The 25,735-nt window shown below is 40.2% G+C and overlaps 1 long non-coding RNA gene across 1 annotated transcript; it reads right to left on the bottom strand.

Annotated features, from left to right (window-relative positions):
- Positions 1-18,401: 18,401 nt before the first annotated feature.
- Positions 18,402-20,462, bottom strand: LOC120414005 (uncharacterized). Its single transcript, XR_005605016.2, has 3 exons — positions 19,899-20,462; positions 19,770-19,843; positions 18,402-19,699 (listed from the first exon to the last, which is right to left on the bottom strand). It is a non-coding gene; the product is annotated as an uncharacterized LOC120414005 (long non-coding RNA).
- Positions 20,463-25,735: the final 5,273 nt, after the last annotated feature.

Here is a 25,735-nt window from a genome sequence, read left to right as displayed (position 1 = left end):
TTCGTTTGTGTTTCTTGTTGGATGAAAGTGTTGAGAAAATCCCTCTTATGTTAGAAAATGTATTAATCGCAATCAACTCCACTTTTTTAAAAATAATGAAAATGATTAAACCATTGGGAAAAGCTCTCATAGAGCGAGACCCGGAAGTTGTACGAGATTTTGGATCTTAAATTAAGTTTAATTTGCTGATTCATAACGATAAAGTTTATTTTTTGATACTAATTTTGCCAAAACTCGTATAGTCGGAGTATCCCACTTATTACAGGCCATTGCAGGTTGCAGATGGTATCGGTGCGGAACTCATCAAGACGGGTCCGGACAAGTTGGTGGCCTGTCTACACCGGCTGATAGTCAAGGTCTGGGACACAGAACAGCTACCGGTGGAGTGGAAAGAGGGAGTAATATGCCCGATCTACAAGAAGGGGGACAAGTTGGAATGTGAGAACTATCGAGCCATCACTATTCTCAACGCGGCCTACAAAGTGCTGTCTTAGATCATCTTCTGTCATCTGTCGGAGCGAGCAAAGGATTTCGTTGGGACGTACCAAGCCGGTTTTCGACGACGGACCAAATCCTCCAAAAATGTCGCCAGTACCAGATCCCGACGCACCACCTGTTCATCGGTTTCAAAGCAGCGTACGACTCGGTCGATCGCGAAGAGCTATGGAAGATCATGTACGAGAACGGCTTTCCCGGGAATCTTAATAACAATCCACCTGATATTAGATACAAACTTCATACTAACTATACTAAATTGCAACAACTTCTTGAAATGAGATTCAGCCCAGCTTACATGGGTAACTACGAAGATCCTAACGCTTTTTATGACTATTTCATTAATACCTTGACCAAATCTATATCGGAGAGTACAACTAAATACTTAATTAAAAATAAAACTTCTGCTTGTCCATGGGTCAATGATAACTTACAGTCTTTATACAACTCATCTAGGAATCTAAAGAAAAAGAAAAATAAGCTTTCATCTCAAGGTAAAACTGTAGATCACATCGAAATCAAAATTGAAGCTATTTCTGATAAAATTAAAAACTGTTCAAGCATATTATATCAAAATTACTATAAAGATAAATTTTCTGGATCAAAATCCACTAAGGATATTTGGAATAACATTAACGATGTTCTTGGTCGAAAACATAAAGATAAAATACCTAAAACTATGACTAAATTAACTGATTCAGGTGTGAAAGTAACAATTGATAGCCAACAAACTATTGCAAACGAATTTAACTCTTTTTTTACTTCAATTGGCAAATCATTAGCAAATAACATTCCTAAAACTTTGAACGATGATATTAATAAATTTCGGACTTTGAAAAACAGCCAACGATCTTTCAACTTAGAGCCTACTAATGAATACGAAATAATTAATATAATTGATTCTCTTAGTAATAACACTAGTTGTGGACATGATAAAATTTCTGCATTTATTTTAAAAAAAGTAAAGTTAATTATTGCCCCAATTCTCACTAACATTTTAAATTTATCTATGGTTAATGGTTTCTATCCTGATCAGTTAAAAATAGCTAGAGTTACACCTATATTTAAATCCGGATCCAATTCACTTTTTAATAATTATCGTCCAATATCTGTTCTTTCCTCAATAAATAAAATTTTCGAAAAGATCCTTTTTCAAAGATTAAATCACTTCTTAATTAGCACAAAATTCTTTTGCACTCAACAGTATGGGTTTAGACAGAAATCTTCTACAACTAACGCAGTAATTGACTTAGTTAATAAAATTCAACGCCACTTAGATGATAAGGAGGATGTGCTTGGACTGTTATTGGATTTATCTAAAGCTTTTGACACCGTTGATCATAATATTTTGTTAGCTAAACTCGAACGGGCTGGTGTTCGTGGTGTTCCTCTAGATTTGTTTAAAAGTTATCTATCTAATAGATCCCAGTTTGTAAGTTTTGATGGTATTAAAAGTAATATTAAATTTATTGATGTAGGTGTTCCACAAGGCTCGGTACTTGGACCATTATTTTTCATAATTTACTTAAATGATTTAGCATTCCTATCTCTTAAAGGTAAATTGAAACTTTTTGCTGACGATTCTTCTTTTCTGTATAATAACAAGTCTGCTTCCGAAAATGATAAAAACTTGCACGATGATCTCAAAACTCTTGTTGAATATTTCCGAATTAACAAATTAACTTTGAATATTAATAAATCAAATATAATAAATATTAAAAACTCTAATCGTTCCATTCCTAACAGATTGACACTAACAAAAAACAGTTTTCCTGATGTTAAAGTCATAGATGAATGCAAATATCTTGGAATCATCTTAGATAACAGACTTAATTGGTCACCTTATATAAATTCATTATTACTTAAGCTTAACAAAATAACTGGAATCATTTATAAAATCAAACACAAACTACCTTTAAGTGTCCTTTTGTTAATATATCATTCATTGTTTAGCTCTCATCTTTCGTATATGACTGCTGTTTGGGGTAACGCGTGTAACATTCTTATTAACAAAGTTCAAATTGCTCAGAACAAATTCTTAAGAATAATCTTTAACTTGCCAATCCGTAGTCATTCCGTTGATTTGTACACTAAATTCAAAAATATTTATCCTGTAAGAGGCATTTACATCATTCAATCATGCTGTTTTATTTATTCATGTTTAGCAAATCAAACTCATAGTAATACAAAATTTAAACCCTCCACTCATAATCATTTTACAAGAAACCACGATTCATTACAGCGTCCCAATGTTTCAACTTTAGCTGGCGAACGAAGTATTACGTTTAAAGGTGCTCAATTGTATAACTTTTTTTCAAACAAGTTTGGTGATTGCTTAAGCCTATCTATTTTCAAAAAACAGCTAACCAATTTCCTGTCTGAACCGGCTATCCTAGAGAAACTTCTCAAATCCTACGATTTCCAGATTTAATAATTTCTTTTTTTTATCTTTTTTCTCTTCTCTTTCTTCCATTTCGTAACTCAATTGAACTGATACTGTTGCTCTGTTTGTTTTTTTTTATCGTTGAATTATTTGATCCTGCTTTGCCTTTTCTTTCTTTTGTTCCTTTTCAGATGATTCAGCCAGGAGTGTAGGAGTCCAGCTCAACCGAGCTCCTCGCGAAGATGGAGCTCTGGGTCCAGCCGTGTTATTTGTATTTTGTTACTCATGTATTTATGTTTTGTATTATGTGTTTACAAAAAGAAGTAGGTTTTTGGTGCCACTGCTTTGGTGGCTTTTCCTGCCTTAAAAAAGAAAATAAATTCAATTCAATTCATCAATTCAATTCAATGATCATTATATTCTATTACATTGTTTAAATAACAAATTAATCATTGGCCACTAGGAAACTTAAATAATGGCATCATTGGTGCGCTTCCTGTGGGGACGCGCAGTCCAGTTTTTTTCGTGTTAATTTCCAATTTTTTGTGTCGCTGTTCGTTTGCATGCGGTGGGTGATTTTTATAATTAAGAGTTGATAGCAAACTGCGGGCCACGTGGTTTCTCGGCCGGACTGTTACTGTTTTCGGTATTCTGTTTTCTCGTTAGCACTCGTGAATCCTGACCACATATCCATCTACTTACCCCTTTCCAAACTCACGTGATACTTTGTCGGAGATGCAGTCGATTGGGCGGTCTCTATCACTCAAGTATCGGATTAACATTCCCATCCACTTCCCAGTTACTCTACCTCTGGTCGTAGACGGCGCCGGTATTGATCAGCATGGTAGGGGCCTTTGAGAATCCTCGGAGCGAGTAAATATAGCTCCCACTCTTTTTCAACGGCTAGTGGAGTATAACAACCATAAATTTTGTCACTCATATTGCCAAAACTCGTATGATACATTAAAGGCCCCCGGCGGAACCTTTCTTGCTACTCCAGGTTGTGTCCACCACTGTCGAAATGACCATTTTCATGGCAAGTATAAAAAAAACATGAGTTTAGGTTTCCACATTGTTAAAACTTGTACGGTTTCAACATGAAAGTCAAGGAAATAAAAAATGCTTGAAATCTGAACATGAACGAAAAATCAAAGTCGCAAAATCCTGCTTAGAACTGGGTCACCGAAGATTCGTAAAGCTAACATGATCCAAATGCCGTTTTGCCTTCCTCACATTACTGAGGAAAGGCTATAAAATCATTCGAAAAATGAACTGCTTAATTTGACTACCTAGACCATCCTTCACGTAAACATATCGACTCAGAATCATGTTCTGAGCAAATGTCTCTGTGGATGTGTGTAGGTGGGTGGACAAAAAATTGTCACTCGATTATCTCCGGATTGGCTGAGCGGATTTTGACCGTTTGCAATAGGATGAAAATCTGACAACCCTATCAAGTGTATATTCATGTGAGGAAGGCACCAACCACCTTAAGGTGGATTAAGCAAGGTTTGCAAAATTGATCAAGTTCAAAGATGTTTTGAAATGGTCATCTGCACGTCCCCGAAGTATCATTACAAAGCATCACGCACTTTACGACTGTATTGAACAACAATGCAGCAGTTCTGTATGAAAGTTAACCCTCTACCGCTCAATTTTTTTAGATTTTTTCCGTGTTCAGGAAGTCATTTTCAGCAACTTCTACGAAAAACATTACTACAGTCTAGACTCGATTATCCTATGCCTAGAATATCCGAAGGTTTGTATGGGACTTCGGATAATCCAAACACGAACATATTTTTTTTCTTTTTATTGTTTCGAGTTCTACGACCTCATTTTAGTCAAATTTGAATAGTTGACTGCCTATTAAAAAATAAAATGCATTTTTCCAATATTTCGTCATCGCCCTATTGGCCGCATCTTGAATTTTAAACATTTTAAATCACTTTAGCGTAGTTTAGGGGTCATACTTAGCTCGCCAATCAAACATTAGAGAAGTTGCAATTGGCATCCTATTGACAAATTAGCATTGGTGTCTACCCGTAGTTGCTACTCTGTTATTGACCAGGACCTCCAAGAATTGCTCCGTGGACCACAGATGAAGAGTAGGAACCAATCATCACCACTTCGCAACTTTCAAATGTCCCTATCATGCTAGTCAATCACAGCGCCGGCCACGACCAGTGGTAAGACACGGGGAAGTGGATGGGAATTTTAGCCCGATACTTGAGTAATCGGCTGCGTCTTCGACAAAGTATCACGTGAGATTTGAGGGTGTTAGTAAGATGGGTGTGTTGGTGTTCCGAATATGTGGGATGACTGTATAACACCCACGTTTTTGTAACTGCTCAAATATTTCTTCGGTTTTTCTGCGTCCTGCAGGCCAAGAATTGATACCTAAGAGCATGCAATGGCACTGATCTTGTTGCATGCTCTTCGGTTGACGTCCAGGTAAGGAACATCCTGGAAGGAGCGCAACTAACTACATCCGTAGTTCTGTTAGTTCATTCGAATTATCCTGATCAGAACAGTATAGCTCTGGTTCCTTGCAAGTGTCCTATTTGCTTACCTCCACGTTGGCTTGGTTTTCATGATGACCTAGCTGGTGGCCTGTGGAAACGGCTCGTAAACCTTTGACCACCGCGGGTCAGAATCGAGACGGCTGAAAGAAAGGGGCGCGACAATGTGGGAAAGGGAAGTAATGTTGAGTCAACTGCTGTGGATGTACCTGCAACATCGCACAACGGGGTTTATCTTCTCTTTACCCACCTATCTCCTATTTTAATTTTGCTCTACTGATTCTCACTTCTTCATTTATTCTTCTATTTAATATCCATCATTTGATTTTGATTTTACTAACTTTTTATTCTCTTATCTCTCAAAGCTTTTCCACTCTTTTTTACCAAACTTTGTTTTTTTCCTTAAAAATATACTTTTCTTAAATGTTCTAGTAATATCAAGTCTATTTATTATTTGCCAAAACTTTCTTGAATTTATTGCGTATCTATTTATTCGAATAATTCTTTATCTGTGCTATAAATTATCATTACTATAATCAAAGCTTGTTTTTTATCCCTATTTATTAACTATTGTCTAATTTTACATCTACTATATCCAGCATCTCATTTTTATTCTTTAAAATACAATCATCATTCTCTTTTTATTGATTCTTGATTTTTTATAAAATATATTCTCTTTTACTGTCTATTGTTTTCAATCCTCACCCTTTTTCAAACAAGTGAGGTTTGAAGTCTTGCTCAATTTATGGAATGGTTTAACGATTAATACAAATATTACTATTGTGATTTTGGTACACTTTTATAACATGCTTAGGACCAAAAATTGTAACAAAACACCGCGACAAAAGAAATAGCAACATATAAACACGACTCAACACTAGGAAAGATTTCAGGAGAAAACAATTAACAGTAAAATAACAACTAGTTTTTGAATTCAAACTAAAAATAAAACATTTTTTTGGCTTTAATGAAAGTTGATAGGCACACTATAAATGGATACTTACATCAAACCCTACGTAATGTACCACCCCCGACCGAGTTAAAATGCGTAACCGGAAAAGAAGGTGTGCATGCCTGGCACGAACACTCAAAGCGTGTTCTAGCGTGTTGCTCGTACTGACTCAGAGCAAGGGTGAGATGTAGGTGTAAGGGTAGTGCGTGTTCGTCGGGAACCTACTGCATAAGATCGGTCGAGGCCCGTTCTCTACACTGAAAATTGCGAATTGTGAATTGCGATTTTTTCTGCGTCCTAATAAAACCTGCCTTTATCTGCATGGTTGAAAAATGTTAAATGTTGAATTGTTAAATGTTATACAGTCTAGACTCGATTATCCGAAGGCCTCGGAAAATTTCACTTCGGATAATCGAAACTTTGGATAATGGAATCTCAAAAAAACATTTTTTATTGTTGTCATATTTTTGATTGTTGAGCTTAAGTATAACCCCTAAACTACGTGATTTTGAATTTTAAAATCCAAGATGGTGGCCAAAATGGCGTCGATGAAATATTGAAGAAAAAAACGCTTTTTGTAATGTAATAGGCAATCGACTATTCAAATTTGATCAAAACTGGTTCGCAGAACTCGAATTTGAAGATATTTTTTTTTGTCATGATTCGATTATCCGTAATTCCATACTAACCTTCGGATAATCGAAACTTCGGATAATTGAGGCTTCAGATAATCGAGTCTGGACTGTATTATAAACCTTTCTAGAATAAGCACTGTGATAGAAATTATTCATTAACATGTATCCGAGCATTTGTAATTAGTAATTTTTAATTTTAATGGATGAATAGAAGAGTGAAGTTAGTGTAACCTAAAAAAAAATGTAAACTTTAATGTATTTAATGCCCGTAGCACATGCATGCTAACTAGTTCATAACCTATTTTTTTTGACTATTAAAATAACGCAAATTGCTTCGAGCGGCTGCATTGCAGGTGAAATTGAATCGGTCACCTTTGGCGAAACATGCTTTCACGGATAGTTGAATTTGCTGCTGCTGGCTAAACCATTGAGCGCCTCCGGGTAAACGCCACCCGTTATCTGCAAATATGACAAGAATTTTACGATCCAGCTAGCTTAGCCAGGTTGGGGCGTTGCGATGCGACGAGGACAAGCATTCCGGGTGACAGATTCTCTATCGGTAGCCTAAGGTAGCAGTACGGTGCATCAGCCAGCAGCACACCAGAGTATGGCGCTCAAATGCACTCACCGATAAAGTGCAGCTTAATGAATTGCTGGCAAAGATGATTTGTTGAGAGCATCTCATATTTTTTTTACTGTTTCTTCAACTTGGAATTCTTTTTTGCTGTAAAACGATGGGCATTCCTATTCAAGTTTAATTATCGTTGCTGGACAGATTTCATAATAACAACCATAAGGGGAAATCAAATGTTTTTATCAGGTTAAAGATTAGTCTCTAGGTATACCAATTTGTCGATTTGGACTGATAAAACAAATCTTTTTACATAACTTTGGAGAGAAATGTGTATGCTCAATTCCTATTTACTATTTAATAATTAATTTCAGTTAAAATCACTTTTTAGAAGCTCTAATCGGAGTCTTTTAGTGCTAATGAGTCAACATCACATTTTCGATACAGCTTCTGTCCTTAGTTTGGAGAAGAATTTGGTGGATAATTTATTTTTTGAATAATTTACTTGTGATCATCAGTATATTATGAAAATATCATTTTTGTTTCTTCCGACACCGTCTACAAATTATGGAATCGATCACAGAACCACCCTAGGGAGGCATCATTCTTCGACGTGCCGAAATAAGCAACTCCGAGTTTATCACTGGTTCTTGCGGCCATGGTTGGTGGGCTCCAACCCAGGTCGTACACGAAAGTTTATAAAACTTTTATTCGATTTCCGAGAGTGATACTGTTGAAAGAAGTTTTTCCATAAATAGGGGCAGGGGGGGCAGAATGGACCAGGGGGGCAGAATGGGCCACCCTTGGTTTTGGGCTTTAGAATGGATTTAGACCAATTGTAAGGCAAGGGTCTTATAAAGGACGTCAAATAACTTCACCATACCGAAAACGAAGTTTGAATTCATTGTATTCTTCGAATTATGGGCAAAAATGTAAATTAATTAGAAAAACCACGCAAATGTTGTTTATTTCGAGGTTATTAAATAAGCTTTCTGAAAAGTTGGATTGTTTGAAAAAGTTTGCTCAATGCTTATAACGTTACTAGATGTTACTACCAAGGTATACAAACAACAACGGAACCTTAAAATCATTTAAAGACTTGGTGGTGGAAGTTTTAAATTAAAATCCACTTGGGGGCAGAATGGACCACCCTTATCCTGCCTTATAAAAACAATCAAAAGTTATGAAATTTGGATTAAATGGATTATTTCACTCCTGGTAGCTTCACAAATCACGTTTAATGCAAAATTAGTTGATTTTTTAGTTGTTTTGATGATTATTTGTAAAATAGTGTCCTTTTTCAACATATTAACACTATTTTCAAAAACTTTTTTTTTGATAAGTGACTATTTTTATTAAAGTGGTCTAACTTCATGGAAACTATGTTAGAAAGGTACCTTAAGTCATTTCTTATCTCCCTTCAACGTTGTATTAGACAAAATGGCTTGTTTTCTAAGGTGGCCCATTCTGCCCCGCAGGGTGGCCCATTCTGCCCCGCACCCTGGAAAAAAAGTCGAAAAAACTTTTTTTTTAAAGTGGCTCAAAAACAGTTTTAAGCTAAAAAATTTCATCAACCAAGTATATAACATTGAAGGGAACATCCCAAAGCATAAGCCTACTACACTGAATTCATAAGTTTTCATGTTTTTCTATGGTTTTTGGCGCATTTTACTTAGGCGGGCCATTCTGCCCCCCCTCCCCCTATAACCACTTTTCGTCTGCTGGGTGAGAATCCTGGCCGGCTGTTTTGTCTTTCTTTGCGTTACTTTCGATACATTTCCCTCGTTCACAGATATACCCAACCGGGGGGAAAACTTTTCTTTTTTTGTTCATCCCAACAACTTTTTCCTTGGAGAAAAACGAGGATGCACTTTACAATGTGGTGCGGTGTGGTTTCCGATGAACTGAACCGGTTGGTGGCAGTTTTGAAGAGTTCTTTTTGCGGTGATGGATTGTGTACATGCGGACCGAAAAAAGTTTATTTTCGATCTATGGACCAACTTTCAGCTTCGATATGCAACCGGTAACATATGGCAACTGCAACGGGTTCCAGCGCGATGAGATGCGTGTTAATATTGAGTTTTTGAAGTGGTTCAGTTTGTTCTTCTTTGGCAAGTGAGTCTTACTTAGGCTGCAAGATCAGATCAACGAAATTGCTAAAGTTTGAATTACTCTGAAGCACACTGGTTTCAAATGTTTCGAAATTTAGAGAAAAGGATGAACTTCACTCTTCACCTTTAGAAGAAATCTTTAGCAACATGTTTATTTTCCATCCTAAGTATTGATTTTCTGTAAGTTACAGTAAGTTCACATAAAACCGATACGGTTGTGTTCAAAATATAGCATGTTTTATACAGGTGACGGTAATCATATTTTGACCAAAATTGGGAATCACTGATGGTAGTTCTTATTTACAAATCATTTGAAAAATGTTTCAAACTGCATTAAGTCAACTTCAACCATCCATGTACGAAAATTAATTGTAAAAAAGGTATAACGATGAATCCGACATCAAGGGCGTAAGCGTTTTGTAGTTTATAAGATTAGCAAACAATGAAATGCACCTTAAAATATTTAGAATGTGGCGATTGTCCAAGCTCCATACAAAGACGTTTTATTCGCCAACTCACACGAAAACGAAAAAAGTTGCCCCGACTCCTCTTCGATTTTCATGAAATTTTGCATAAAGGGGTAATTTTGATCACGAATCTGAGGTCCATTTTTCGATTTGTGGTTCGAAACCTGAAGAGGTAGAAATTTGGCGTCAAGGGACTATTGTGTAAAATTGAACGCCCGATTTGATGAAGTACACAGAAAAAAAAATCGACAAATCTTATTTTTAATCATAAAAAGTTAAAAAATAGTTTTAAAACCGCTGCCATTTTCCATTACCGAACTGTAAAAAATCGTGAGACATGCCATTTTAATTTTAAATTTAATGTACATTTCGAATCTGAAATAACCCAGGAGGTCATTTTTTCAACAAAATTTTATTTTTCAGAGTGTAACAATGTTCTACAAAGACAAAAACAAAAAAAAATGTATGCATATAAACATAAGGTGTTTGTATGTATTCTTCACGTGCTATCAGAATTTTTCAAAAATTAGTTTTTTAAAGTTATGATGTTGGCCATTTTTGACCAGCTTTTGAATTTTTAACCCTTAAAACACAATAGTGTGCTTTTAAAAGTATTTTTTTTCGGAAATTTCAGCAATTTGTCATCATTCCCTGATGAATATTACCATCATTTTTTTTCTGTGCACAACAATCGTCCAAAAGGCCATTCTTATACAAAATTAGCAGAACTTTTCGAAAAAAAAAAATACTTTCAAAAGCACATGATTGAGTTTTAGTTGTTAAAAATTCCAAAAACTAATCAAATATGGTCAACATCATCACTTTTTGAAAAAAACTTTTTTGTTAGATTCTGGTAACTCGTGAAGAATACATACAAACCCTTATGTTTAAATATCAAAATTTGTGTTATTGTCTGCTCTATGACTGTTGTAGAACAAGGTTCAATTCTGAAAAATAACCCTGCAACGCTTCAAAAAACACGTAATTTTAGAATGATTTTTTTTTTGAAAAAATATCCTTCTGGGTTATTTCAGATTCAAAAGTCATTAAATTTCCCATAGGTTTATGGATGTCCCCTTACAAATCTTTAAGAAAAACATTACCACTTGCCACATTACCACCACAAATTCGGGACACTTTTTTGACTTTTTGCTTATAGAGACGCAAAAATACATAAAGTTTCTCGCCAAATGTATGTTTTCAACTATTTTTTTTTCAAAAACTTTTGCTTATTATTTTAACGTGAAAATATGGCTTCAAAGCAGCATTTTTACCAGAAAAACTTACTTAATCCACCTATGAGTTGAAAAAGAATCGCGCGATTGAAAAGTTCTTTTTTTGGTTTGCTTTGTTTCGGTCGCGTTTTTGGGGGGAATTGGAACGACTGCGGAAAGAGGAAGAGTTCCGAATGTTCGAGAGGTTTCATCGATGTGTGTGTGTGTGCGCCGCAGAGGCACACAAAGTGGAGCGAAAAAAGAATCGCCGTCAGTTGAAAAAGAATCGCGCGATTGAAAAGTTCTTTTTTTGGTTTGCTTTGTTTCGGTCGCGTTTTTGGGGGGAATTGGAACGACTGCGGAAAGAGGAAGAGTTCCGAATGTTCGAGAGGTTTCATCGATGTGTGTGTGTGTGCGCCGCAGAGGCACACAAAGTGGAGCGAAAAAAGAATCGCCGTCAGTTGAAAAAGAATCGCGCGATTGAAAAGTTCTTTTTTGGTTTGCTTTGTTTCGGTCACGTTTTTGAGGGGAATTGGAACGACTGCGGAAAGAGGAAGAGTTCCGAATGTTCGAGAGGTTTCATCGATGTGTGTGTGTGTGCGCCGCAGAGGCACACAAAGTGGAGCGAAAAAAGAATCGCCGTCAGTTGAAAAAGAATCGCGCGATTGAAAAGTTCTTTTTTGGTTTGCTTTGTTTCGGTCACGTTTTTGGGGGGAATTGGAACGACTGCGGAAAGAGGAAGAGTTCCGAATGTTCGAGAGGTTTCATCGATGTGTGTGTGTGTGCGCCGCAGAGGCACACAAAGTGGAGCGAAAAAAGAATCGCCGTCAGTTGAAAAAGAATCGCGTGATTGAAAAGTTCTTTTTTTGGTTTGCTTTGTTTCGGTCGCGTTTTTGAGGGGAATTGGAACGACTGCGGAAAGAGGAAGAGTTCCGAATGTTCGAGAGGTTTCATCGATGTGTGTGTGTGTGCGCCGCAGAGGCACACAAAGTGGAGCGAAAAAAGAATCGCCGTCAGTTGAAAAAGAATCGCGCGATTGAAAAGTTCTTTTTTTGGTTTGCTTTGTTTCGGTCGCGTTTTTGGGGGGAATTGGAACGACTGCGGAAAGAGGAAGAGTTCCGAATGTTCGAGAGGTTTCATCGATGTGTGTGTGTGTGCGCCGCAGAGGCACACAAAGTGGAGCGAAAAAAGAATCGCCGTCAGTTGAAAAAGAATCGCGCGATTGAAAAGATCTTTTTTGGTTTGCTTTGTTTCGGTCACGTTTTTGGGGGGAATTGGAACGACTGCGGAAAGAGGAAGAGTTCCGAATGTTCGAGAGGTTTCATCGATGTGTGTGTGTGTGCGCCGCAGAGGCACACAAAGTGGAGCGAAAAAAGAATCGCCGTCAGTTGAAAAAGAATCGCGCGATTGAAAAGTTCTTTTTTTGGTTTGCTTTGTTTCGGTCGCGTTTTTGAGGGGAATTGGAACGACTGCGGAAAGAGGAAGAGTTCCGAATGTTCGAGAGGTTTCATCGATGTGTGTGTGTGTGCGCCGCAGAGGCACACAAAGTGGAGCGAAAAAAGAATCGCCGTCAGTTGAAAAAAAATCGCGCGATTGAAAAGTTCTTTTTTGGTTTGCTTTGTTTCGGTCACGTTTTTGGGGGGAATTGGAACGACTGCGGAAAGAGGAAGAGTTCCCAATGTTCGAGAGGTTTCATCGATGTGTGTGTGTGTGCGCCGCAGAGGCACACAAAGTGGAGCGAAAAAAGAATCGCCGTCAGTTGAAAAAGAATCGCGCGATTGAAAAGTTCTTTTTTTGGTTTGCTTTGTTTCGGTCGCGTTTTTGAGGGGAATTGGAACGACTGCGGAAAGAGGAAGAGTTCCGAATGTTCGAGAGGTTTCATCGATGTGTGTGTGTGTGCGCCGCAGAGGCACACAAAGTGGAGCGAAAAAAGAATCGCCGTCAGTTGAAAAAGAATCGCGCGATTGAAAAGTTCTTTTTTGGTTTGCTTTGTTTCGGTCACGTTTTTGGGGGGAATTGGAACGACTGCGGAAAGAGGAAGAGTTCCGAATGTTCGAGAGGTTTCATCGATGTGTGTGTGTGTGCGCCGCAGAGGCACACAAAGTGGAGCGAAAAAAGAATCGCCGTCAGTTGAAAAAGAATCGCGCGATTGAAAAGTTCTTTTTTGGTTTGCTTTGTTTCGGTCACGTTTTTGGGGGGAATTGGAACGACTGCGGAAAGAGGAAGAGTTCCGAATGTTCGAGAGGTTTCATCGATGTGTGTGTGTGTGCGCCGCAGAGGCACACAAAGTGGAGCGAAAAAAGAATCGCCGTCAGTTGAAAAAGAATCGCGCGATTGAAAAGTTCTTTTTTTGGTTTGCTTTGTTTCGGTCGCGTTTTTGGGGGGAATTGGAACGACTGCGGAAAGAGGAAGAGTTCCGAATGTTCGAGAGGTTTCATCGATGTGTGTGTGTGTGCGCCGCAGAGGTACACAAAGTGGAGCGAAAAAAGAATCGCCGTCAGTTGAAAAAGAATCGCGCGATTGAAAAGTTCTTTTTTGGTTTGCTTTGTTTCGGTCACGTTTTTGGGGGGAATTGGAACGACTGCGGAAAGAGGAAGAGTTCCCAATGTTCGAGAGGTTTCATCGATGTGTATGTGTGTGCGCCGCAGAGGCACACAAAGTGGAGCGAAAAAAGAATCGCCGTCAGTTGAAAAAGAATCGCGCGATTGAAAAGTTCTTTTTTGGTTTGCTTTGTTTCGGTCACGTTTTTGGGGGGAATTGGAACGACTGCGGAAAGAGGAAGAGTTCCGAATGTTCGAGAGGTTTCATCGATGTGTGTGTGTGTGCGCCGCAGAGGCACACAAAGTGGAGCGAAAAAAGAATCGCCGTCAGTTGAAAAAGAATCGCGCGATTGAAAAGTTCTTTTTTGGTTTGCTTTGTTTCGGGCGCGTTTTTGGGGGGAATTGGAACGACTGCGGAAAGAGGAAGAGTTCCGAATGTTCGAGAGGTTTCATCGATGTGTGTGTGTGTGCGCCGCAGAGGCACACAAAGTGGAGCGAAAAAAGAATCGCCGTCAGTTGAAAAAGAATCGCGCGATTGAAAAGTTCTTTTTTTGGTTTGCTTTGTTTCGGTCGCGTTTTTGGGGGGAATTGGAACGACTGCGGAAAGAGGAAGAGTTCCGAATGTTCGAGAGGTTTCATCGATGTGTGTGTGTGTGCGCCGCAGAGGCACACAAAGTGGAGCGAAAAAAGAATCGCCGTCAGTTGAAAAAGAATCGCGCGATTAAAAAGTTCTTTTTTTGGTTTGCTTTGTTTCGGTCGCGTTTTTGAGGGGAATTGGAACGACTGCGGAAAGAGGAAGAGTTCCGAATGTTCGAGAGGTTTCATCGATGTGTGTGTGTGTGCGCCGCAGAGGCACACAAAGTGGAGCGAAAAAAGAATCGCCGTCAGTTGAAAAAGAATCGCGCGATTGAAAAGTTCTTTTTTGGTTTGCTTTGTTTCGGTCACGTTTTTGGGGGGAATTGGAACGACTGCGGAAAGAGGAAGAGTTCCGAATGTTCGAGAGGTTTCATCGATGTGTGTGTGTGTGCGCCGCAGAGGCACACAAAGTGGAGCGAAAAAAGAATCGCCGTCAGTTGAAAAAGAATCGCGCGATTGAAAAGTTCTTTTTTTGGTTTGCTTTGTTTCGGTCGCGTTTTTGGGGGGAATTGGAACGACTGCGGAAAGAGGAAGAGTTCCGAATGTTCGAGAGGTTTCATCGATGTGTGTGTGTGTGCGCCGCAGAGGCACACAAAGTGGAGCGAAAAAGAATCGCCGTCAGTTGAAAATGAATCGCGCGATTAAAATGTTCCTTTTTTTTGGTTTGCTTTTTTTTCGCGCTGACATATAGGATAGACTATTAGCGCGCGTTTTTGCATATATTTTTTTTATTCTATTGTGAGTAGCGAGACCTCGCGGTTACTCTGCAACGTGTTTTCCGAGCCTTTTATTTGATTTTTAATTTTTCATAAGTCCTTCTTTTATCATCGTTGATTGGAAGGCACGCCGCCGGTTTAGTTCGTTTAAGTTATTGTTTTAATTTCATTAGAATCGGTTACGTAGTGTCCTGTTTTCTTTTTGTTTATAATCGTGGATCGTAATAATTTATTCCAACTGGCAGTTCTAGTATTAACTCATCAAACTATCGATTTTATGAAGAGTGAAGCGTTTTTTAATTACTAATTTTGAAATTTGCACGCGTTATCTAAATTGTACAATTAGTAAATATATACTGATAAGTCCAGCCCATAGCACTACTGCTCGGTTGGCACGCGTTCGATTTAAAAAACTTTCTAACTAATCAATAATTTATCTTTCCGCAGCCGGCTGCCTAAGATTAAAATTTTTCAACCGATAAACAAAATGCTCATGGTCACATCACTGCCACTCGTGAATCCTGACCTCATACCCATCTACTAACCCCCTCAAAACTCATGTGATACTTTGTCGGAGAAGCAGTCGATTGGGCGGTCTCTATCACTCAAGTATCGGACTAACATTCCCATCCACTTCCCCGTGACTCTACCACTGGTCGTGGCCGGCGCCGGTATTGATCAGCATGATAGGGGCCTTTGAGAAGTTGCGAAGCGAGGAAAGATAGCACCCACTCATCTTTCACGGCTCGTGGATGTAACTTCTGGAGGTCCTGGTCAATAACGGAGTAGCAACTGCGGGTGGGCACCTATGCTTATGCTTATGCTAAAAACTTACTTAATCCACCTATGTGGTTGATGCCTTCCTCACTACTTCCTAAAAATTTAATCGAAAATATTTTTCATCTGAATTATTAATTCTTTGGAAAGTATATCATATATAAAATAGGGTTGCCAGATTCAGACTCGTTTGAAAGGTCTTTCAATTACCTAGCCAACGATGGGTTGGATGTAGATCCGGACATCATTTACATACATTTAACTGAGATCCGGCATCAAAAAAGTACATAAATATCACTTAAGTGGTAATAACTCTAGACAGGGTTGCCAGATCTTCAATTTATTGGACTTGTTGGAAAGGTCTTTCAATTACCTATCCAACGTTGTGTAATATGATGGTGTTGGAATCAATTTCTTGCCATTTATCTATGATCCCGATATATGAGAAAACACATTTTTAAGCATAACTTTTGAACAACTTATCGAAACCTCAATTTGCATAAAACTCGATCTATGGGACCCTAAACCAAGTCGAATGCAACTGGTTTGGGTCAAATCGGTTCAGCCAGTGCCGAGAAACATGAGCTAGTTTGTTGGTCACATACATAAATACATACACACACACATTTGTTCAGTTTTCGACTCTGAGTCGATATGTATACATGAAGGTGGGTCTACGAAGTTCATATGAAAAGTTCAATTTTCGAGCAGGAGTATAGCCTTACCTCAGTGAGGAAGGCAAAACTAGTTAAATGCCGACTCCACCAAAATGTATTGCGTACATATTTCGCATTCGCATCGCATTCGCATTCGCATCGCATTCGCATTCGCATGGAGATGGTGATCTTAGCGGGTTGCAGACTGGATTTCGTCATGTATATGTGATGATTGTCCCGCCCAGGTTGCTTAGATATTGATAAAAGGGAATTAAAACCAATTCTACCAGAACAGGACAGGCAGCACCATGAAAGCCATCCATTGCCGGCCGCTCCCATCTCCACCATTCACCGGGAAGGAAACAGGATGCGGAGCACGGGAAATGTTGATGCTTGACTAGCGAAACCGCAGGCTCTTTTTCCCAGCCCTATTGTGGAACTCGACCAAATTGATCGTTTGACCAAATTTAATCGAATTTAAACAACAAGGTTGCGTAAGTGTCGCGGGGAGTTGGTAGTTGTGATAGGTAAAGGTCTGGGATTCGCCCTAAGCAAGCAATACGACCATTGGCATAAGTGAGATTAACGGATAAACTATTATTCTCAAGGCAAGCAATCGGATGCTGCTGTTGAGACATTTCCCGTTTAGTGAATGTGCGGAATTAATATTTTAACGATTGAAGGTTTATTCTAAAGCAACTAAATGTTGCTGTCGAATCAGTTTCTATTCAGTTTGTTGTTAGTATTTTTAAATGTTTAATCCCGACGCGAATAATTGTTTATGATCCAATATTAGACAGCCGGCTGTGGAAATAAAGGATCTTATAAATAAATCAATTCTGTTGACGAAGTCATAACGACAATTGCAAATCCCGTTCAAGATGACTAAAGAAAGTATATAGAAAAAAATCGAAATTAGGAAACCTTCAGAATCTAATCTGTACACAATTCTTGAATAGACCATGAACATTTTTAAAGAAAATTTAGGTTAATAATCCAACAGGAGATATTCCTGTAAACGCGCGATTAATGTATGTCCTGATTCATATTGAAGAATTCTGCTGGTGCTAGAAAACAGCATATCTTGTATTTGTATTACGCAAGTAATCACACACACAAACACACACACACACACCAGGCATTAACACGGAACAAACTCACCGGAGTCATCCTTCATTGGCTGATTTATCAAATCCACAAGAGCAGCTGCATATTTTTTCTTCATTTGCACAGATATCCAAACAAGTGATTCGTACTCGAAAAACGTGCGCGAAAAGTTTCTTTTGCATTAAATTTCTTATTTTGTTCACTTTTTCTCATTGCTAGCTTGTACAAACATAACAGTTCGAATGTACAGATATTCAAAAACACTAGCTGGCATCCCTGACCTAAAAGCTCTAATGTAACGCACGACGACCCTTTTGCATTTCTCGCCGAGGAACAGCAGAAAACGAAATCGCACAAAAGCTCCCCGGTACTTCCGAATGAAAACAAAAAAAAAAACTAAACCGCGTTGGACTGGTCACGCAAAATTCGATTTTTTCCTTCAATAAACCACGATATTTGTTTTAAAACCACTCTATTCCACTACTATACGCTGTTATACAAGTTTTGGGACACAATTAAGCTACAATAAGGCACAATTAACACGTCAAATAACAGAAAACAACGGAGCGCGAGCAAAAGTGAACTTCCACACAAAAAGCTTTCCAAGCTCCCATCCCAAAATGTGTAACCGTACGGACGTTGGACCAGAACGTCATGGTACGGTACAGGGAAAATTCCAAGAAAATGTTACAGGGAAATGTGCGAGATCGCCGAAGCGCACTGGAAGAAGCGGATAGCTTAAGCGCCACCTCGTTAGAGGACCACCCGCCTGATCTAAAGTTGCCCAGCTTGAGACTCTTCCTTAGGAAGGTCCAGTTTACTCGTGAAAAGAGGTTTGGAGAACGATTCAGCTTTCCCCGCAGTTTCCCTGCGTCCGACTTACCGAACTTCAGTATTATCCGAGCCCATAATGCCCGAATTGACCTAAAACCAATGTGCTCAACGAAAGCTCCCAACATCAATACTCATTCATCATCGATAGTTACTGATCCCACCACCAGGTGTCGCAGAGTGATCGGTGCGCAGCAGACCGCTGAAGCGCAGCGCAAGCGCTCATAACTAAATTCTTTCCCAAGCATCAACCAAAGCAACTCGAATAGGGTTAAATAGGGACTTTATTAAAGACGGCATTTAAAGATCGCAGATTAACATTTTGGAGTTCAGTTTTATTCCCTAATAGCTACAATTCATCCTCAGATTACGACCACCCTATCCTACAGTGTGCGTGCTCTTAATTCTTCTCCGGAGATCTTCAACAATGGGCGTTCTTGGGGGGGCTAGCGGTGCGGGCTAGCGCGGGGCGTACATGCTTGCGAACTCTGTGGTTCGAGGGGACGTCACATGTGCACACGGACAACTAACACACAGAGTTTTGTACTTACGAGCCCGTCGTCGTCGTCGTTGTGCGCGTTCTTTCTCCTCTACTTCGCCCTTGCCGGCGCCGTAGACTGCTGCTCTGCGAGTTCTGCTACCTGCTACTGCTGCTGTTGTGCGATCACGATGGTTGAGTGGCGGATGATCGACTCACCTACCAGGCGTCTGGAACCGATCGATTTGCCACGTGGTTGTTCTTCAGGCCTGCCGACCTGCGGTCCGTGACCGCGTCACGGCGTGTTCGAGGCGTTCGCTGCGGGCCACGTGGTTGTTGGGGGCCAGGCAGTTTCGTACGGTGATTCGTGAAGAATCCTCACGAGTCGACAAAGATCGCCGCGGCCACTAGGTTGCGGTGCGGCCAGGCGTTTGCGTCAAAAAGGCCACAGGTGACTGGAGTGGCTCGGTCAAGAGGTTGCGGTACGACCGGGGGTTTTCTGCCACGATGTTGACGGCGCGGCGGCTGGCCACAGGGTTGTAGCTTGGCCAGCAATCCCGTCCGCGGACGAGGGAAGCCGCCGGAGACCAGTAAACTTGTGACCACGCTGCCTAAAGGGAACACGGACCGTCGAAACGATCGTTTTAGAGCACGCACTATTTCGCACACTGACTACATTACCTTTCTTCGCAGGTTCTCGCACAAAGGTCACAAAAGCTAGCTATCTTTCGCACTACTTTCTATCGGCCTAGCTTCTGAAAAGTTAACTTTAATTAACACCCGAGATCGAACCTCGCGCAGATTACCTACGTTACAACTCCAGCAAATTCACTGCACTTCCGAATCGTTCCACGGGTTAGGAGAATGTGATCGAGTTACTAAAATTTCTCAGACTCGAACCTGGGAAACTGATCGCCGAAGTTACGTACGAACCCACCGGATGCACGTAAACGTTGCGTTGGTTTTAGCCTATTCGGGAAATATCGCTCTCTAATAGTGTGTCCCGCTCCCACTCGGTACGCTGAAGGTACACGGCCTACACGCTCTCCTTTTCCAATTCTCACGAAGATAAACGAGTCAAACCCTTGGTTCAGAATCTGCACGTGCGGCCTCTTAAGATCGTAACTGAGTTCCAATCACGTGTCGGTTTGAGCAACCGCTCGTCGAAGCGCGCGCAGCGAACTCACGTTATGGGAGTTGCCTAATCATCAGGGGTAAACGCGAGTGCTTGCACTCCGTCACTCACTGTGAAGCAGTGAGTGTCTTTACAAAGGGGCTATCTTCGAAATCGTATTTTAAATTCAATTAATAAGATAATAATAATAAATGACAATGTTATATAAATAGAGTTTGCGCAAAGCGCTAAATTTGTGATGTTTTTAAAAAATCAAATAAACCAATTTAGTACAAAAAAAACTCTAGAAATGTATTGCGTACATATTTCGATGGAGAAACATGGTGCTTCAAGTCAGATTCATATGCTCAGCTCCGATGAATTATATTCAAAAAAAAAAAAATCCTCGGAGCCCTGTGAATGGAAATTTTACCAAAAAACATGCTGAAATTTAATTGAAAAATGTATAGGCTCTTTGGTGTCAATATCTTGAAAACAGCAAATAATGTTTTCATCTGACACATATATACACATAGTTTATTTTTTTTTGTTCTACATGAAAGAATTACCCTTCTGGTTTATTTTAGATTCGAAATACATTGAATTTCACTTAAAATTACATGTCTCACGATTTTTGACAGATGAGTAACGGGAAATGGCAATTTTGATGAAAAATACGTTTTTTTTCGAAATTTTGAGCACGCCATCAAATCGGGCGTTCAATTTTACATAAAAGTCCCATTGACACCAAATTTCTATCTCTTCGAGCTAAAAATCACTGAAAAACGTGTTCTAATAAAAATTCAGAAAAATGAAAGGGGTCGTACCGCCCCACCGTCACGAGATATCGAAAAATGGACCTCGGATTCGTGATCAGGGACCAAACTCACCCCTTATGGCAAAGATTCACGAAAATCTAAGAGGGATCGGGGCAACTGCTGTGTGAGTTGGCGGAGAAGGAACCACATGAAAGTCTTCAGCACACAGCAAAAAATCCGATAGAGTTATCTACGTGCGTATGTATTGCGTGTACGTACACAAAAAAGATTGAGGTTAAATTTTGTACCGTCCAGCAAAACAAATGGGGTGCTAGTGTGCGTGAGAGCGGACTTAGATAACTCGATGGTAAAATCACATGCAAAAGCCTGCACATCACCTTCGTAAAAAAAACATAATGTACAATTTTTGGCAACACAAAAAAAGGTGAAACCGATGGGACTCAAACCCAGCACCAACAGTAAGGACTGGCGCCTTGGCCCGCACGGCCATCACACCGATAAAAAGTGAAAAGGATAAACGCATATATGGGCTTGACATTTCAGTCAAGTACGTCTCCAATACTGATGGGCTACATATTTTAGGGTTCGTTCAAAAATTACGTCCATGAATGCTGGGAGGGGGGGGGGGGGTCTGAGGTTCGTGACAGCCCATGTTAAAGGTATAGGAAAAGTGCGTACGGGTCTGAAATTATTACTTTTTTTGCTGTGTATGCTTTGGTTAAAGTCGCCATAAATATGAAGTTTTACCTCCGGTTCCATTTTTGTTGTAAAATTAAATTTGACTTCTTTTTTTTTAAATAGTTCGTTAGATTGTTAATTAGCATAATTTTTCGGTTTCAATTTCTTTTTGATTAAGATTACTTTGATGGCAAAGAGGATGCCGCTTCCTGACTTTCTCTTAAATTAGGATTGCCTAGGAATACAAAGTAATCATTTCCAAAAAAATCTTCAGAGTGAACGCTTTCGTCCAAGTTAGTTTCAATTTCCAAGAATTATGTCGAAAGAATGTGGAAGTAAGTTAAAGTAAGCTTGCCTGAGCAATTCATGCGATTGAAATTCTGGCAATAAATGAGAATTGCATTCGCATTCTGTTGTGTTTTTGAAGAAATGTTTGGAGACATACTTAAATATACTTATACTTGATTTAACTTCAACAGGAGCTCTGACAATAATTTTACATATGATTTAGAATTTTCTAAATGCAAGTATTTTTCTATTTTTACAATTTTTAACAAAAAAAAATACATGCAATGATTGACACTTCCGACAAACCGATTTCCCGACACAATATGACAGTGGTGAAAATTTAGAAATATTCTTTTTACTGATCCCAAAAAGATAACGTTCAGGTGAAGGTGGCGACAATCTGTGATTGAAGCGGCAGGCAGGAAAAACCTCAACAAAAATCATGCTGGAAGCTTCTGTCATCTGGAACGAGCGGAAAATGGATTTGAATAAAATCAATTTCCACGATTTTCGGAGCAATTGAATGTGTTTTGTTCCGCTGCCGACCTGTGTCAAGCTGATGGGGAGCGATTGCGGCACGCCGCTCTCCGAGCCCCAAATTTGGATAGGTAACGAAAGTCGGAAGAAGTGACATCCGGACGTCGCCGTGAAAAGGGAAAAATTCATTTCAAGTCAGCGGAAGCTGACGGGGAGGGTCGGGTGTTGGTGGTGGGATTCTCTGACTTTTTGACACTTGAGAAATTCAAATTTTTCACAATAAGGGAAATCAACCAACCAGATAGCGCCGGCAGCAGGAGAACATTTTGTTCTGAGTTACACAATGATTGACGTTTTGCGTCTATCAACTGTCGATTGAGCATCCACCGGTGTGTAGCGGTAAATCGAATTTGAATTGACTTGACAATCTTTTAATGTTTTCGGAGTGGGATGAGCGTTTGTCTAATATTACTGATGGATGAAGTTGGAGATGCATGGTCAATTATGTTATATATTCTCAAATGTTGTTATTCAAATTCAAATTCGGTTTTATTGGTGAATAATCAGATACAATAAGTTCTTTTGAGGTACAAAACAGAGTTTTGGAGTTCCTTTCAGCTGTGTGTTACATCATAATCCATTTTGGAACAGTTATTGCTAGTTAATAAAGGTGTTGCCAAGAGTAAGAAAAATAAAGAAAAAAAAACTTACTAAAATTGCAAGGGAAAGGGGATAGAAATAGAGAAAGCTTAAAACTAGATCACAATTTTTTATCCTTTATAGATGTGCTTAATCATCAGCTCCCCGAGGGCCAGAAATTGCTCCGCCTTGTTACGGCAGGTCCGAAACCGCGTCATCATCTCCCCCGCGAGAGCAAAGAACTCCGGCAGGGTAAAGAGATCTTCCCCGGTGACTCCTTGCTGGGCCGCATCGCCGCTACCGGCAGCGACCACGCTGGCAAACGAACGCCCCCATCCAGGAGGGATCGCTGGGTTGTCCGCTGGAACCGTAGGCTGTCCAGCTGCAGGAACGGCTGCGCTCGTACTTCGCTGAGGAGGGTGGGCTTTCTTCTTCCTCTTTTCCTGCTCCTCGAGGTAGGACTTCCGCGCGACGCATCCGCGGTAATTACCGGTATGGTTACCGCCGCAGTTCGCGCACTTTACGCGCGGCTTGGTTTGTTCTGCGTTTTCCCCCAAGTCCGCCTTTCGTGGCAGTGCGCACACCTCCGAGAGGTGTGACTCACCGCACTTCACGCAGCGGGGCTGGAGGTTGCAGTTCCGCGAGCCGTGGCCGAATTTCTGGCAACGGTGGCATTGCGCTGCGTCCGTCGGGTTTTTGGAGTAAAACCGCCAGTTTACCCAAAAACCGTCCAACGCCTTAGTCCGCCGCAGGTCTTGAATTTTGACGGTGCCGCGGTCAAAGTACAACAGGTACAGTGTGTGTGTACCCGTGACGGTTGTCTTCCGCGAGAGGACTTTTATGTCTCGCGGCGTTATTCCGACACCCGAGAGGTGCTCCTTGAGGACGGAGATCGGGCGGTCTTGATACCCCTGCAAGACGACCTTAACAGCGGTCTTCTGCACGGGGTCGAATGTGTAGAAATTGAAGTTTTTACGCTTCAATTTCTCCACAACCAGGTCGAAGTTCTTTTGGTCAAACGTGAACACTTGCACTGACGATTTACCTATTTTGAGGCAGTACACGAGGCCTTCCAGCTGCTCGTCAACATCGTCCGCCAACGTGTCCAAAACGAAAATTGGTGGTGGTCGTCGTTCCTTTGGAGTAATTACTTTTTTTGGCGAAATCACTTTCTTCCGTGTACGACCATCGTCGTCGTCGTCGTCGGTAGTGCTACCGTCGGTGTTGTTGTTGTTGCTTTCCTCGTCACTCAGTCTCGCGAACTTGTTACTGGTGGGAATGTTGGCGGATGTTGAAGCGCCATCGGTCGACGGATTGCCGGAAGTAGCTGAACGGAGCCTTATAGGGCTGCGGCCCTGGACACGGTAATTAGGGTGTAATAACTTGGGGTCAAATCCTTTGGCGCACATACTCCCCGGCGCGATGGCGGACGACGCGGCGTTGGTTTGTTTACCTTTTTGCACACGGCCGGTAGACGAACTTCGCGGGTTTTTCGAGGCCGCACTCGAACTGCCACGGCCACGGCCGGCCCTTGGCATGCTGTTGGAGCAAACTCGCGGCTAATCACGGTAAATTAAGGCGAAAAATTTCGAAAAAACGATGGAGCACTGAGCACTTGACTGCTGCTTGCACTCGTGCGTACACGGAGGTGTTGGAAATGTTGTTATCTTTAAATAATTATTGCATTTTTTCAAACAAGAAAATCTTTATAAATCCCTTGTTTATTATTGACAACTTCTCAAACATGGTTGATTTCATGTTTGAAAATTCTTAATAAATCTTTTAAAAAAAATCAGAAAAAATGTTGCTTGCAGTTTCGCCAATTGTACTTATTACTTTTGGAAATATTTATCAGGTTTCAAATGCCGTTTTTCAATTTCTTAAAATAACCCATAAGATAAACACCATCCAGTAATTGCACATTTGTTTTAGAATTTATCCAACGTTTTTATGAAAACATCTAATAATTATTTTTTTTCTCTAATATTTTATAATAAAAAAAAAAAAACTACCAGCCACAAAATCATCACTCAATCAACCAGCTTTGTCCATGCTGATAGCAGCTCGACAGTTTTCGCGCGAAAACATCTGATATCGTCGAAAGGGACTATGATTTCCGTCGCAATGGGCGCTCGAGCAGGGAGGAGACATAATTAATGTTTTAGGTAATTGTAATTAATGCCGTTGGATGCCGCAGGCCAGCTCGCCCTGCCGACGCAGGTGGTGCGCCTTGTTAGAGCGACTATGAATCTTGCTCGGGTTTGTCCCGGAAAATGCTTGGAAAAAGCCTCTCTCCCACCTCCTAAAAACGAGTGTCAACGGGCGGCCAAGGAGCACCCCCAAAAAAGCTTCACATTGGAGTATAACAAAACAAAAGGGTTGAAAGCTCATTGATAATTTCTAAAATTATGTAATATTGATTGATAGTTACAAAAAAATAATTTAACATGATTTGTACTAAATATTATTCAAGAAATTTCAAATTCACGGTGGAAACTATAAGGCTATAAGCCTTTTTGAACTTTATTTTGGTAGGCTTTAGCCCAAGGAAAGCTTTCAACCAACCAACGCACACAAACAATCCCACTAAAAAAAGGGAGGCAGCATGGTGGGACCACGTGGGCGCTTTGGTGTGGGTGGCTACGCGGGTATTGTTTTATGTTGTTTACGCC

This window comes from Culex pipiens, chromosome 3, assembly GCF_016801865.2.
Source record: "Culex pipiens pallens isolate TS chromosome 3, TS_CPP_V2, whole genome shotgun sequence".
Classification (NCBI taxonomy): domain Eukaryota; kingdom Metazoa; phylum Arthropoda; class Insecta; order Diptera; family Culicidae; genus Culex; species Culex pipiens.
The sequence above is the reverse complement of the archived record's forward strand: the minus strand, read 5'-3'. Positions and strand labels throughout refer to the sequence as shown.